Below are 15,769 nucleotides of genomic sequence, written 5' to 3' on the forward strand. Positions count from 1 at the left end.
GTAGGCCACGATCGTAGTTTTAGGGGTTTCTTGAATTTTTCCAAAAGATGTGATGATGATGACTGGCTATAGCCGGTAGCCAATACGTTGGTAAAAGCAACGCGACGATCGCAAGGAATCTAGGTGGCCGCAGAAAATATCGTTCCAACCGGTCAAGTTCATTATTCGGTTTCCACGTTTTCATTTTCTTTTTTTCTTTTTTTCTCTCTATCTCTCTTTCCATTTTGTCGATATTTCAAGGGAAATAAATAAATAAATTTTGATTAGTGGGGGCCACGTGAAAAAATTGAAAAAGCATTTCCTCTTGATGAAAAATCAACCGCCGTGATCTCTTTTATCAACGTAATCACTAAATTTTCAATCGTTGGATCATTATCTGACGTAGCCACCTTGTCCCTTTTTCTAAACAAATTAAAATTAAACCCTAAAAATCAGTTTGATTCGACGCCGAGCTGGCACCGAAACCAAACAGGCCCCTCCGTGTCGATCAGCGCGCCATCTTCCCACCGTACGATCTTCCCCATCCCACGGCTCTCCTTCCACTACAGACCCGGAGAAGGAAACTCCGAGTCACGGTCGCGGAATTTCCGAGAACCCGTGGACCCCACTTAAATACTTCCTTACATTATATTAATATTTAATAAATTAATAATTCCCTTCCCTCCCCCCTCTTGGCCTATTGTCACGTTCGCCTTATGTGGCAGCATACCATGACGTGTCTCCTCCCGGGTCCCATTTCACAGTCATTTTTCTCTATTTTACTTTCCACTGTAATAATTTAAATCTGTTTTCTCTAATTACATTAAAGAAAAAAAGAAAAGAAAAGTATACAATCGCATTAGCTAGGTGTCATGAGATTATTGGTTAGATTGTATCCGCTTACTGCATAAGCACCCACCTCGGATCTTCATCCATTTCCCGTGCTCACATGCGGGTAAATAACGAAATATCTAATACAATATCACGGCCACGATAACAACACACGCCTGTCACGCAAACCCACTCAACAGCCCCCTACGTTTCCGCAACGTGGAACGTTACTCCACGTCCATACCCTTGTGTGAGATTTTTATACACCAAGTGAGCGGTGGACTTAGCATTACCCTATTAAAAAATTAATATTTTTGTGTAAGAAGAGAGTAGCCACGTAGGAAATAATATACCCCACCGTAAAAGGGTAAGATGGCCCTACCATTATCTTTTCTTTTCTTTTCTTTTCTTATTATTATTTTCTTAATCCCCTATTTGTCGGTTAGCAAATTTACATTTTTATGTATAATTTATAATTTTTACTATTATAATAATAATAATAATAATAATAATAATAATGCCACGTGTAAACAGAATGTGATAAATGATAGTACCTCCGTGGCAATCTTTATAACCGTATGTGTAACCCTAGCCGTCACCACTGCAGCACTTGGTATCCATAACTTTACTTTCTCAACTTACAAATTATTAATAATAAACACAAAAGTATGGTCTTTCAAATCTTCATCTAATTATTTCTTTTTCTTCCATTACACACACCTACATCAAACTTATATATCACTCTTTTTATTATATGGTAAAAATGCATGTAAAATCAACTATTAAACTAACCAATTTATTACACAATTTTCAACTTTCTTAGACGAAATATACAAAAATTAAAACTATGAAGAAAGAGAGAAAGGGTCTGACAATTTGTTATTATTTTTTTCATTTCGTCATGTTCTTTTCCCTTTTTTTTTTTTTGTATATATATACTATTTGTTCAATGCATTATTATAATAATGACACGCTCCATTCAATTTTTAATTACCCTCCTAATGCAATATTAGGGAATATGCTTTTTTTCTTTCTCCAAACCTCATTTTACTTCTTTTTATTATTATTATTATTATTGTATTTGTATTCATTGACCTAAAAGTTAAAATACAATTATGTGAAATTAGATTGTTTTTTAAGTGGGTTTATCATAAACGGTGGATTTTATCCAATTTAATGTTACTCTTATTGTTTATCTTTACATGTAAATTACAAAATTTCTAGTTTTTTACTCTAATAATTATAACCATCTAACATAATTTTTTAGATATAATCAAATTGATTACTCCTCGCTCGTTAATCGAATTATAACTTTTATTTATGAATTTATATATAGTTCGATGTGACATTATAGAGGTAATCTCATGTAACTCATATTTTAAATTGTTATTAATTTGTTCATGTTGAACATAACTTAAATACGGATTAACAAGTAGATGGTAACGTGAATATAATTTTACATGAAATTTAAATAAATAGTATATATTGATAAATCGTTTTTCAAATTCAATAAATAAACTTATTTGAAAGTTTATGTATTAAAACTTAGAATGGAATTCAAAACAAACATAAATAGGTTATTGTTAAAAGCAATATTTAATTATTCTTCTCTATATAGTAAGTAAATAATTTTTTATAGCAAATTCCAGAGTAACTATTAACTTCATCTTTAATATTTTTCAATAAATAACTATACATATGATCATTAGACATGAATAATACAACTGCTTTTCAAATTAATCAATTAACAACCAAGTGTTTTCTATTTTGATTTAAGGAAAAAGAAAACACATCATATTCAACAAAATAAGAAATAAAAATATGACTTATTAACAAATAAAATAAATATGTTTAGGTCATTAATTTTTAAACAAACAATCATCTTTTTTTAATTTTTAAATAACTCTTATCATTTAATATTAATTCTACAAAATAGCAAAATTGGATATTATGAACCCATAATGTCACGTCATTGAGAAAAAAAAACAATAATGATGAGACCATTCAAACTACTATTAAAATTAAATCCAATCTATTTATACACACAATAGATAAAATAATAAATCACCAAGAATATACCTCAATAAAACAAAACTCTTAGTGATTTTTTTTTTATATAATATGAAGATAAGTTTGTCGTTAAAATTTCATTGACATTTTCCAACTTTTTATTAAAAATGAAATTTTAATTCTTTATTAATTATTTTAGATATTTATATTTACTAATTGAATTTGTTTTTCATAATAATAATAATATATGAGTATAAATTTTCACCGTAATTAATTGACATGTATGGGTTGATCTTTTTAATAAAAGATGATTTTGAAATTAATTTGTATCATTGAATTGAAGGACAATCCTATATGCTAGTCTATTTCTTTTATGATTTATATGTCAACTTTGGATGTTGTATCAATTTAACTAATAATGATATCAATTTGATTTCGTACCACATTGGATATAAATGAATTTTTTTTCTAAACTACGAAACAGATTTGGCAGATAAATGAAATGAATTAAAGTTTAAATAAAATTGGATGAAAATGATTCATTTGAAGAAATAAATTAAAATTTTGTGAAAAACATTTTCAAACAGGGGGAAATGTTAGAGTCTTGAACTTTGTTGATGACCTAACCCTTTTTTCCCTTTGTAGAAATAGTTTAATATATGTTATTGGAAACAACTCATAATTAATAAATAATAAAATAGTTGTTATTATATTATATGAGACTCCACCTAGTTTTTGGAAACCATCAAGATAAAAACGAATTATATGCTATATGATTATAAAAGTTGAATTTCGTACTCGATAGTTGATGTAAAAGTCTATACTCGGTAGCTAATAGTAAAGGGACTCGACCCCTCGATTTTATACTCTTTATATATATATATATATATATATATATATATATGTATGTATGTATAATTTAAAATAAGTTTAAGTCTCACTCTTTACACTTAGATTAATTTGTAGGAAAAGAAAATAAGATAGAGTAAATTGTAAAGGAGTTGGAACTAATACTAGAAGAGACAGGGGAAGCAATAGTTAGACATATGAGTTTTTGGACGCCTAGATTAGAAAACATCTAAAACTTGGTCACTTGATGAATTGAACATATGAAGAAGGTTGTCATGAAGATGGTCGCATAGACTAGTGGACGCTTAGACTGAACCTAGACTATGTTGGACATATGGACTAAACACACATAACTGCAAAATATAAACTTATTAGATGAAGGTCGAGTCGTGGAGCATGCTCTCTTTAAGGAATTTTGCGACTTTTACTTGAAGTGCAAACAGTTATTGATATTGGTAAGTCGTTCCTAGGATAAAATAGTCTAATACTCTATCGAAGTTGCATCAAAATTGATTGAAAAACTAAACCAAAGAATGAACGTGCTCGAAATCAAGACAACGGAGAAGATAATTTTTCTAAAGAACTTTGTATACAATACATTTTCGGATAAGCCAAAATGAGATGAGGAGGAGTACTATATATAGTGGTGAGTTTCATAACAATTGAATAGTTAGAAAGCTATTAATGTCTGAGATCTAGAATGGCTCGATGGACATGTTAAAACATAACGCTTCAACAGTCATGTCAAAGCGTAACGTTTTAACGTCGATACGTTAAGTGATCGCCTCTCAACGCTTCAAATAAAAGACTTTTGAAACAATTTAATTAAAAAATAAAATAAACATCGAATAAAAAAAATTATTATTTTATTCCTTTCCTCGCCCGACCGAATATCGACGAAGTCATGCGTGTGGAGATAACAACGTGTCATCTCCTCACCCCTTTATAGAAATTAAACAAAAGTCCATGCTCTCATGATTGATCAAGTCATTCAAACAATAACTTAAACAAAATCAAAATTGGAATTCAATTAAAGATTTGAATTAACATGCAATTAAAATATAGGTTATCAAGAAAGACTAAACTAAAATATTCTCATTCTAGAGAAGTACCTTTTAGTTTCTCATTGATCTTGGTTAGTTTCAAGAAGAAAGATGAACACCAAAGACATTTCCAGATGAATTGAAAATTTTTTATTGATGAATTTAGAGAGAAAGACAGTACCATGACTACTTGGGATTGAATTGGAGACATGAAAAACTTATACACTTTAGTCGAAATGAAAATGTATATTTAACATCTTTATTTATAATAATATGAATTTGGAATACAAACTATCGGTTAAAAAATATTTTAGGATTTTATAGCAAACTAAAATAGTACAAATTGAAAGTTTATGGTTGGGTTATAACTATTAAACAACGACAAACTAACAAAAACAAGCACCTAGCGAAGAAAATGAAAAACGAGTAAACACAAATTAAGAAAGAAAAGAAGGAAATACCCTCAACCAAACATGATTTATCTACAAGTCGATGCTTCTAAAACCCAGACGACGAGTCCCACACAATTTAATTTTATCCAAATCAACATTCGTTTTTACTATCTTTCTTACAACATTTTGTTTACCCCATAGTTAACATAACCCAAAATTTGGTTGAAAAAAGATTTAACCCAAGTGTCATTGATGTTTAACTAAATTTGAAAATGAAGATTAAACTCAACATTATTTAAAAAAAAAAAAAAAAACGTATGAATTAAAGTAGAAAAACTAAAATAGAAAAAAAAAATATAAAGGTAAAGAATAAGATAAGAAAAGAGAGTAAGTTATTTATTTATGATATAATATGAGGAGATTGGAGTTAGGAGTAAGATGTGTAAAAGTGGGGATCTCATGTGGGGGATTGTGTGGATATAAATATGCAACGTCCTAAATATGGTCCACTACATCTGCTTATATTTTGTTCAATATTTTTGACTTTGCCCTCATCAATTTTGCACAAATAATACAAATGAAACCCTTTTCTTCCCTCTCTAAGTTTATAAAAATACACACACACACACAACAACAACAACAACTTTAAAGTAAAATAAAAGGCCCACGGAACTTCATTTATTACATTTTTAATCATATATCTATGTTTTCCCTCTCCATGCCTCCACTTATATGTTAAAACAATATTAATATTAATATCAAATTAAATTCAGATTCATAAAATATATTTCTTAACATTGGTTTGGAATATATAATTGTTGTGATTATAATAACTTAATTGCCTATCTTAATTTTGATATTCCACCACGTATATCTTTTTTTTTTTTTTCTCTTAATATTGTTGGTACTCGATGTGTTGTTTGAATTAGAGAGAGAGTTGTAATTATTAATTAATTATTTATTATTTATATAAGTAGACGAAGTTGGAGTTTAATCTAAATTTAATAATGATACATTCCAATAATTAAGAGAAAAGTTAAATACATAGTGAAGTGTGCAAAGTTAATTCTATATTTGTTTTCTTTTAATAATTGTACCTGTATTTAAATTATTAAAGAATCAATATGTTTTCTTTAAGGAGAAGTACAAATGATTTTCTTTACTCAATCAAATTAAAATGAGATTCACTACAATAGTAAAATAAAAAATAAAAAGGAAAAACAAGAAAACTATTCAACTACATTATTAATTTGTTTTTTTTTTTCTGTCATACCTATATAAGTAATAAAAATCAGGTAAATACTATGAAATGTAACGTAAATGTGAAAGAAATAAAACAAACATATTTAAAAATAGTAAAATAAAATTAAAATATTTACGAGTTATAGAAAAAATGTTAATTTTATCAATGATCTATATTTGTTATTGAAATTTTGCTTTGATCAAATTTGTTATTTTTTATCATTCTAAAAGAAAAAAAACTCAACAAAGTGATTTGATTCAAGTCCATTTAAAATTTGGATAAATTACCCTCATCGATAGTATATGTATATATCCAATGGACAATATATTCTCAAAGGGCAACCTTTAGATATGAGAGAAAATGAGAAGGAAAAGTTACTAGTTTTCTATTTTTATTAACCTATTTTTTCATTCGACCCCACCTGCGTCATCTTAGATTTGAAGGTCGAGTCAATTTCATATTCATACAATCTGATTTTTGGTTGGATCGGTTAGAATGGAAAGTCCATTAGACCAGACTCGTTTACGTCCATATTATAAAACCAATCAAATTTGGTTTAGTTGAGAAACCACTTTGGTTGAAAGTTGAAACTAAAAAGGAAAAACTCAAATGGCAATCTAAAGAAGGAGAGAAGTGGAAGAGGAAAACTATATGTTTTCTAATTTTTGATATGTACCAACCCGACCCATCCTAGATTTGAATTGACTGGATCATTAGTTTCATGTAGTTAGATGGTTGTTGATTAGCCCAAACAAAAACTCAAATTAGGAATAGTAGAAATAAATTTTATTAAGTAATAGCAACATGAAAATGACAAAATAGATTCATATAATTAATATGAAATATAGTAATTAATTGGAGTGCAATGGTTGATTCCATTTTTGAATCTGATATCCCTCGTTAAAAGAAGAAAAAAGAAAACAAAAGGTTAATGTGATTGGTAACAAACAAATATGGATGAATAATGAAAAGGAATTATAATAATAGTTAAGAAAAATAAGGAATATGAATATTTATAAAACCTAACTTTGGCATGATCATGATTAGTGAATTCTTTCATGAATATTAAAAACAAATATTCAATTCAAAAACTAATGGTGGCACGTGACAAAGCCCCATTCACACCATCTCCATCCAAATACCCTAAATTCAAAATATTATAAAAACAAAAGGAGTTTTCTTTTCCTTTTTCTTTGATTAAATAAAACGTTCGCGCGTGTGAGATGCCACATGGGTATGCCCCACGTGCGACTAAAGGAGGGAAAACGTAGGGTTGTTGGATGTTATCTACTAAAAGACTTTTTGATAAAGATCCTCTCTTACTTATGCCTCCCACGTGTCCTTTCTTCATTGGACTCTCTTTTCCTTCCATCACTGCCCCTTACATCTTTTGAATTTCCCACTTCACCTTTTTTTTTTTTTTTTTTTTTTATTAATTCTTATCTTTAACCTTAGTTGTTTTACGTCAAAAAGAATTTTACGTTATTGGAACAAAATAAGTTTAATTATAATTCGGGTTCACAATTATTTTAAAACTTTAAAAACATGCTAAATACAATTTAAAAGTTTGAGGACTAAAAATTATAATTTAACTTCAAAATTATTAGACTAAAGACATGTACATCCATATATAATGATTTAGAGTTGTTTAGGAAAGGATAATGGATTGACTATCTCTAAATTTCAGAAATATTAAACTACGACGTGTCTTTATAGGAGTTCATGACCAATGTTATATCCTACCTAAAATTTGATAACTACACTAACATCTTAGAATATTACATTTTATCTCCTAAAGTTAGAGCACGTGAAGAAGAATCATCGACCATTTTATTAGGACGAGAAACCAAACACATCAACTTACGCTAACCCTTTTTCATTTAGAGGGTAGCATCTACATTTTCATAAATACTAATTTTATAATTAATTAACATTAAAATTTAAGATGTGTTTTTAAACTTTATATTAATGTGTCTTTAATATATAAGTCACCCCATAGTAAAAATTTTATAATTAATGATAAAGATACTTAAAAGAAAAAGCCTATATTCTAAATTAAGATAAGAAGGATAAAAACGTGGTTTAAATTAACATTACATGATTATTGGAAACAACACATGAATATATATACCCCTAGGCAATGTAATTCAATGTTTAGGTACACAAGACTTATTGCATTTTAACATGAGGAATGAAAAAAAATTAAGGACAAAACTTTAGGCACCCCATAAAGGGCACTTCTACTGGCCTAATGTATAGAATTGGTAAATTTCATCAAGCTTTTATTGAAATTTTAAGGTCTCGTTTGGTACTTTCATTTATGAAATTTGCATATTTTCACTTTTGAAAATTTTAAATTTCTTAAAGAGATATCGATAGTTAAATTCTAAAAGCAAAAGCAAGTTTTTAAAAACAATTTTTTTCTTTATAAAATTGGTTTGATTTTTTAAAAAACTCAAATGATTATCAAATGGTCAATTAAAGATCGAAAAAAATGATGATTTTTATAAACTATGGTATAAAGTTGTCTATCAAGAGTTTATCAAAATCAACTAAATTATCTAAGTGTTGTAGAATTAAGTGTCTTGTCGCAAGTTACTCACCAAATAAATAACGTTTTATGTTTTTCAATTATTACACGTTTGATAAATGAGTTTTAAAATTATTTTTAAATTATGTGATGGGAATAATAGTTCATATTTTGGTAACGACAATTTTATATATTTTCCTTACATCTAAATTAGGAATTTGAAATTTTAACTTATTTTCATCGACATTTCATTTAAATCAAGTTTTTTTTTTTTTTTTAATATTCTTATAGACATTGACATTTAAAACCTTACCTTTACAGAACTCTTTACGAACACGTATGTAAAAAGGGTAAAATGGGGAATTTCAGCATGGATGTGCCTTAGTTTGGAAAGTATTATCATTCATACATATCGCCATTGAATATGGGCTTAGGGTAAAGATCGTGAGAGGCATGATGGGCCACAACCCAGTTTCAATAGGTTTGATGGGCCTTCGCTGTTTGTAACAAAGCCGACATGTCGACTCTGTATATCGATCAATACAATTATTAAATAAATTTTGGTATTTGTAAAATTGGCCGAAAGTGGAGACAGCAACGACACCTAAAGCTAAGGCTAAAACAAAAACAATTACTTTAATTTAATTAAGGTTATTTTTAATTAAACATCCTCACTTTCTCCACACAACTTTTCTTTTCTTTCTTTCTTTCTTTTTTGTTCACATTTCTTTTACAAATTTGTATTAGCTAATTTTCTTTTTTAAAAATTTTTACCTGTGTTTGATGATTCACTTACACGTTTTAAGTGGAATGTGAGGTTGTAAACTCAAAATTTATAGGGATTAATATTTCTTTTGGTCGTAGGTCTTATGAATTTTTTGGAGCAAACAAGGAGCGGGTTTAACAAATTTGTTAATCCGATATAAAATTCATGATTTTCAGTCCATTGATTTTGCTATTTACTGAAGCTTCCGTGCAAGACCAATTGTTTTGGTTCTTGGTTGACCTCAAAAGTTTCAAGGCCAAACTGACTTTAACTACGGTTGAATACATATACTAATTTATTTCTCATTTTGAAACAATATATGTTAACGCTCTTAAAATGTTACATAAATAGTTCAAGCAACCGATAAAATTTTAGGATTTTTAATTTAAATAATGTTTTTTTTCTTTACAGTCGAAGAAATGAAATTGACGATTGATATTCTCCACAAATTTAATATAATTTAATTTGTTATCGTTTTTATCTTACATTTCATCTATGTTATTCTTATAGTTTTTTTTTAGAATAACTTTAATTATCTTGTAAAAGAGAAATTCTTAAGTTTGATTATAAAGCCTTACCAAATTTCTAACAAAATGAATTTTGGTTATGAAGTAATCATAACATAACGTAAACCTAATATACCATTCAAATCATAATTGTGACGTTATCATCAAGTTTCATTACTATATATATGATGTAGGAGTACTATATAGTTAACTTTGACAATAGTACATAATACTTTTTGTCGATGTCACGATGATGTACATATTTAGTGATATGATAGGTGTAGAAAATTGGGCCCGAAAGTTAGGAAAATTTTAGATTTTTTTTTAGAAGTCATTAATGTTGTCCATAAATATATAAATAATGTTTGCGTATATAGGCAAAGTGTGTTGGATTTAAAAAGCTAGACACATGTTGGGTATTTGTAAAATGTTGTTTGGTAGTCTATAAAGTTTGTTATAAATTTTTATCCTTCCAAACAAGAAACAAATATTAAGTAATGAGTCAACCAAATAACTATAGGCTTATAAAATTTCACTGAGGATACAAAAAATATTTGAAGTTAGAGCTCTAACGAAATCAACTTTTCAAATATCATGAGTCGTGGAAAACTAAGTGGGTAAAAAATTGATGCTTAATTTGTTAGATGTTGAAGGACGTTTGTCACACCCCAGTCTCTAAACCGTTTTGACGCAATTAAATGTCAAGACACTCATCATAAATCCTTTAGTTTAAATGTCAAATACTTTAAGTAATATGTTTTAAGTGTTAAAGCTTAGTGCAATCAACATAACCAAAGTTTAAACTTTATTAACTATAAGCGTTTCATACATAGTATACAATTACAATACCTTGACCAAAACAAATGACATTAATCAAAACTCTTAAACACCTAGTAACTTTCTCAACTTGCTGCAAACCCTTCAACCATCTTCTTTACTTGGCCTAAATGCTTGGTCATGAAAGATGAAATTTTAAAACGTAAGTCTAGTAGACTTGGTGAAATTTTATGAAGTCTTTTTTGCGATACCTTTTCATAAAATATTTTCGCAAAATCATGCATTTTAACACAAATTAGTTTATCAATACATACATCATTTCGCAAAACATATCAAAACGCATATAATCATTTTTAAAATAGAACCAGATCAACTCGCAAATCACATCAATATACATTTCGCATAAATACCCATTAATCACAATCATTCTTTTCGTCAAGGATCTTGAATCGTTCTCTACGCTTGGTCTCATTACCTCACATTTAGACTATTGTATCAACAACATTCGAGAACATACAAATTTGTCATTGTTGCATGCTCAGACCGCCTATCTCAATGCAGTTCTTTTCTACATTAGTCACTCCACCGTGCATGTCTAAAACCTTATATGCACATAACACAGTTAGCTCATTGAAAGAAAACAACTAATGGTTTGAACATTATTTTTTAATCAATATCATAATCATCAAATCAAGCTTTAAACATTATAAAACATGTTTGAAATCATATAAATACTATAAAAGAATATTTTGAAAGAAAGCACTCACAAATACTTTTAAGAACAAATTAAATCATTTACAAACTTTTACTAAAGAAGTCATTCTTCTTCTTCTCGTCTAGCTAAACCAGAAACACTTCAACATTTTAATTCTCTTTAATATATTCTAAAAAACAAATGACTGAGGTCCTCTAATTATATAGCTCTTAAACCATCTTAGTCATGCTTAAACTCTTATCAGATTGCCAACTCTTGCTTATTAATGGAGCACGTGTAAACTTAAGACGTGTCCTTAATCCCGCTTAGCCTGAATTCCACACGTTGCCCATTAATCACACTTAGAAAATTCCTTCAAACTCTCCTTACTTCTTCTTGTCAAACTCCATTTCGTGAAGAACCTAACTCGCCCAACATTTCTCGCAAAAATCCTTATTAGGTAGTTACAACTTACACTTTTACTCCAAGAAATCTTCCTCGCGAACTTACCAACATTTCCTTGCATATAACTCTTATCGCAAACTTACACATAAACTTTAATGCTACCTCGCAAACTTCTTAAGACAACTTATTAGCTAAGAACCTTAAATTTTCTATTTTTCTCGCGAAATCTTTCTCTGCGAAATACTTGATTCTTCTCGCGAAAACCATTCTAAAACGTCTATCCTGAACACTTAGCCAAAACTTCAACTTCTTAACTTAAATTTTAGGTACAGGTCTCACAATATTCACGAATTGCGACTTCAATGTTAGTTTAATTAATCGAACGTTTATTGAAATTCAATATAAGATCACATAACGAGAATAATAGTTCATAATAATTAAACATATATATTATCGTTACATTCTTAAATAATGCTCTTGCTAATAAAAGAAACTATCGAGACACGAAGGAATATTTAAAAGAAAAAGTTTTAGTCTAATTTTAGTTTGTAATAATCTATCCTCTATTTAAGATTTGTAACGACCTATAGTCATTTACATTTTAAAGCGAATAACAATTTGCTTCTTGTACATTAAAAATTAATTTAATGAATTAATGCACATGCAATAGTTTAATCTCTCTATCAAATATTTCCATCTAAATTAAGTGTGAATTTTATCATGTAATAACTTTGGTCTTTATAGTTTATGAACTTATTTGATCCTCATGCAAACGGATATCCTAACCCAAAACCTTTCATCTTATTGGCTAACAGTCATGTCTTTTGTTTTTTAAAATTAAACATATATATAAATACATCTTCTACCTCTACATTTTACCCATATTTTCATAAACCTAGTTTTAGTATGCAACCCTCCTTCGTAAAATAATTCATAATAAATAACAAATTATGCGAAAATAAACTTAATTTTGAAAGAAAAAAAATACAAAAGAAATACCAAACAGACTTTTATTTTATTATTACTGTTATTATGATTGTCTATCTTTTTCTTGAAAGATTGAAATGCATATGGTCAAAGTACAACCATAAAATAATCTCTTTCCCATATCAAAAATAAATAAAGAAAAGAAAAACAGAAGCTCCCAAGTCAAAATTAGATAGATACAACAAAGGATTGAAAAGAATGACAAGTTTCAAATGGGGGGTATTATATTTTTCAAAGTTTAAACACAAAAACAAACACGTAAATTAAGTAATAGAGAGAAGAAGAGAAAATATATATATATAACACAAATTTGGATCTTATTCTTACACTAATAAATTAAACAGCAAAAAGAAAAGAAAAAGGGTTTTACTTTTTAGAGTAAAAAGGCAAAAAGGTATGGTTTTGGTGTGTTCAAATTGGGAATTCAAAGCATTGAATTCAAAGAAAAAAAACAAAGTAAAGAACTTGGGGACGCCGCCGCCGCTGCCACTTCCCCTTTTCTTTGGTTTCAATCACCAACCAAACAAACCATAACCCATAAACCAATCATCTTTAACTATCTCAATCTTCTTTCTCTCCTCTCTCTCTCTATCCCAAAATGCTAATCTTACATTCTTCAACTTACCTATTTTACCTTTTTTATATATTATGATCACAACCCTTTCTATTTTCATTTTCATTCCTACGATTACTAAACACATTACACTTTTATTTTTGTTTTCAATTTACAACACCAATTTTACTTTTGTTTAAATTTGTTCTTCAGTTTTAAGATTTACTAAATATTCACTCCAATTTTTATCCTTAGTATCTTATTAATTAATTTTAAAAAATATAGTTAAATTTTAGTTTTTATCTATGATAAACACTAATGAACTCCTACCAGCGTCTTTCAATATTATTGACAGACACTAATAGAAGTATGTTAGTGTCTATCGATGTCTGTAAGTGATAAATACTAAGATATTTACAATTCATTGGGTTATATTTAAAAAATATTTTTTAAATATAATTTGTTTGTTTTTATAAAAGTAAATGATAAGAATTATCCCTAAAAAATGAAAAGTAAAGTAAGTATGTACTAAGCTAAAATAAAAACAAAATTTCAAGGGTAAAAGTCGAAATTTTGTATCTAATATATTTCTAAAAATTCTAAGAATATCTAATAAAAAAATGTAGAATATCTCAAAGACACGCAAAAACATAAACTAAAAATTAAATGACTTATTAGACAGTATATTTAGAATTTAAAAATATGTATAATAGGAAATTATAAGTTGAATAAGCTATTAGAAATTTTATTTATTAATTAATAATATTTGTGATTGTTATTATTTTGGTATCTATTACCCATCAATCTAATAATAATTTGGTTCCCTTAAGTTATGTGATTTTAATACATTGTTCCATTTGCATGTGTTAAATTAGACATTTTATTTATAAATAATTAATCAGTCACGTTTCCTTTTTCTTTTCTATGCTTTAGGTGGAAGTTTCTTTCTTATTGTTTTTATTAAACAAAAATTGTGATCACTATGTGCATAATCCGAAAACAAAATCAGACGGCTGCGGCTAATTGGATGTTCTCATCATAACCTGAAATTTCCAAGTCTATCATTTCTTTTTCTCCTTTTCCCCTTTCACTATTTCTCTAATACCAACATTTTTATTTCACACTCTTTCTTTCTCCTAATTACTTTTCTTCTAAACCTTAATCCATTCTTATTAATCTTTATTTTAATTGCTTTATATTCATATTCTGTTAGTCTATCATATGTGTATATATATTGAAATTTTATTGTATTTCAACTCCCTACCTCATATTTCTTTCGCTCATTGAAGTTTATGATTGATAACATCTAAAATTTCACTCTATTTTGTAAATGTTTTAGTTTATTATATTATATTTAAAAATATCTTTTGATTTTTTTAGTATAACAACACGAGGTAGAGAGAATTTAACCTTCAACTTCTAGAGACAAAGGTCATGTCAATATACCAATATCATATGAACTAGTTCGTTTGCTGACTTTGAGATGATTTAGTCAACAATTGAAATATAAGATACTTTCAACATATGTGTATGGCTTTGAAAAATATGATCCTTAAATTTAACTCATTTTCATTTCATATATGGGTGACACTTTAATTTTCTTTTTTTTTTTTAGAATCATTTTTTACTTTAATGCATTTTATTAACGGAGGCTAGATTTGAATGAACATCTAGTTTGAGAAAACAAAATTTGTGGTTTAATTAATTCTTTCCATTGAATAAGCAAATAAATTTTTTAGAGACTCGTCTTAATCAATATCTCACTCAACTTCATTAACAAATCATGATTTAAGAAACTATTACATAACTTATAATCTGTTTTATAGTTAATATCTATTTTATTATATGTTTTAAGATTTATAAATAGGTATGTGCTATATGAATTGTGTGATCCAAGTAGTATAAATTTTGAAAACAACGTTTTATGTTAATATTTTAAATTAAAATTTTAAAAAATGCATACTAATATTAAAGATTAAAAATGCTAATGTCTACGATATTTTATGTTATAAACTCATTTTTTAAAATTAAAATACATATTATATTATACAAGATATTTTCAATTTTATACTGATTTAGTCCAAATTTCACTATCTAACGTTATAGTCTTTTGTAATTTATAATTTTAACGATTTAATCATCTCCAAGGATAGAAATTATTTAATTAGAGATTTGATTCACATTATACATACAAAAGCCAAATT

The sequence above is a fragment of the Cucumis sativus genome, chromosome 6, assembly GCF_000004075.3.
Source record: "Cucumis sativus cultivar 9930 chromosome 6, Cucumber_9930_V3, whole genome shotgun sequence".
Taxonomy (NCBI): Eukaryota; Viridiplantae; Streptophyta; class Magnoliopsida; order Cucurbitales; family Cucurbitaceae; genus Cucumis; species Cucumis sativus.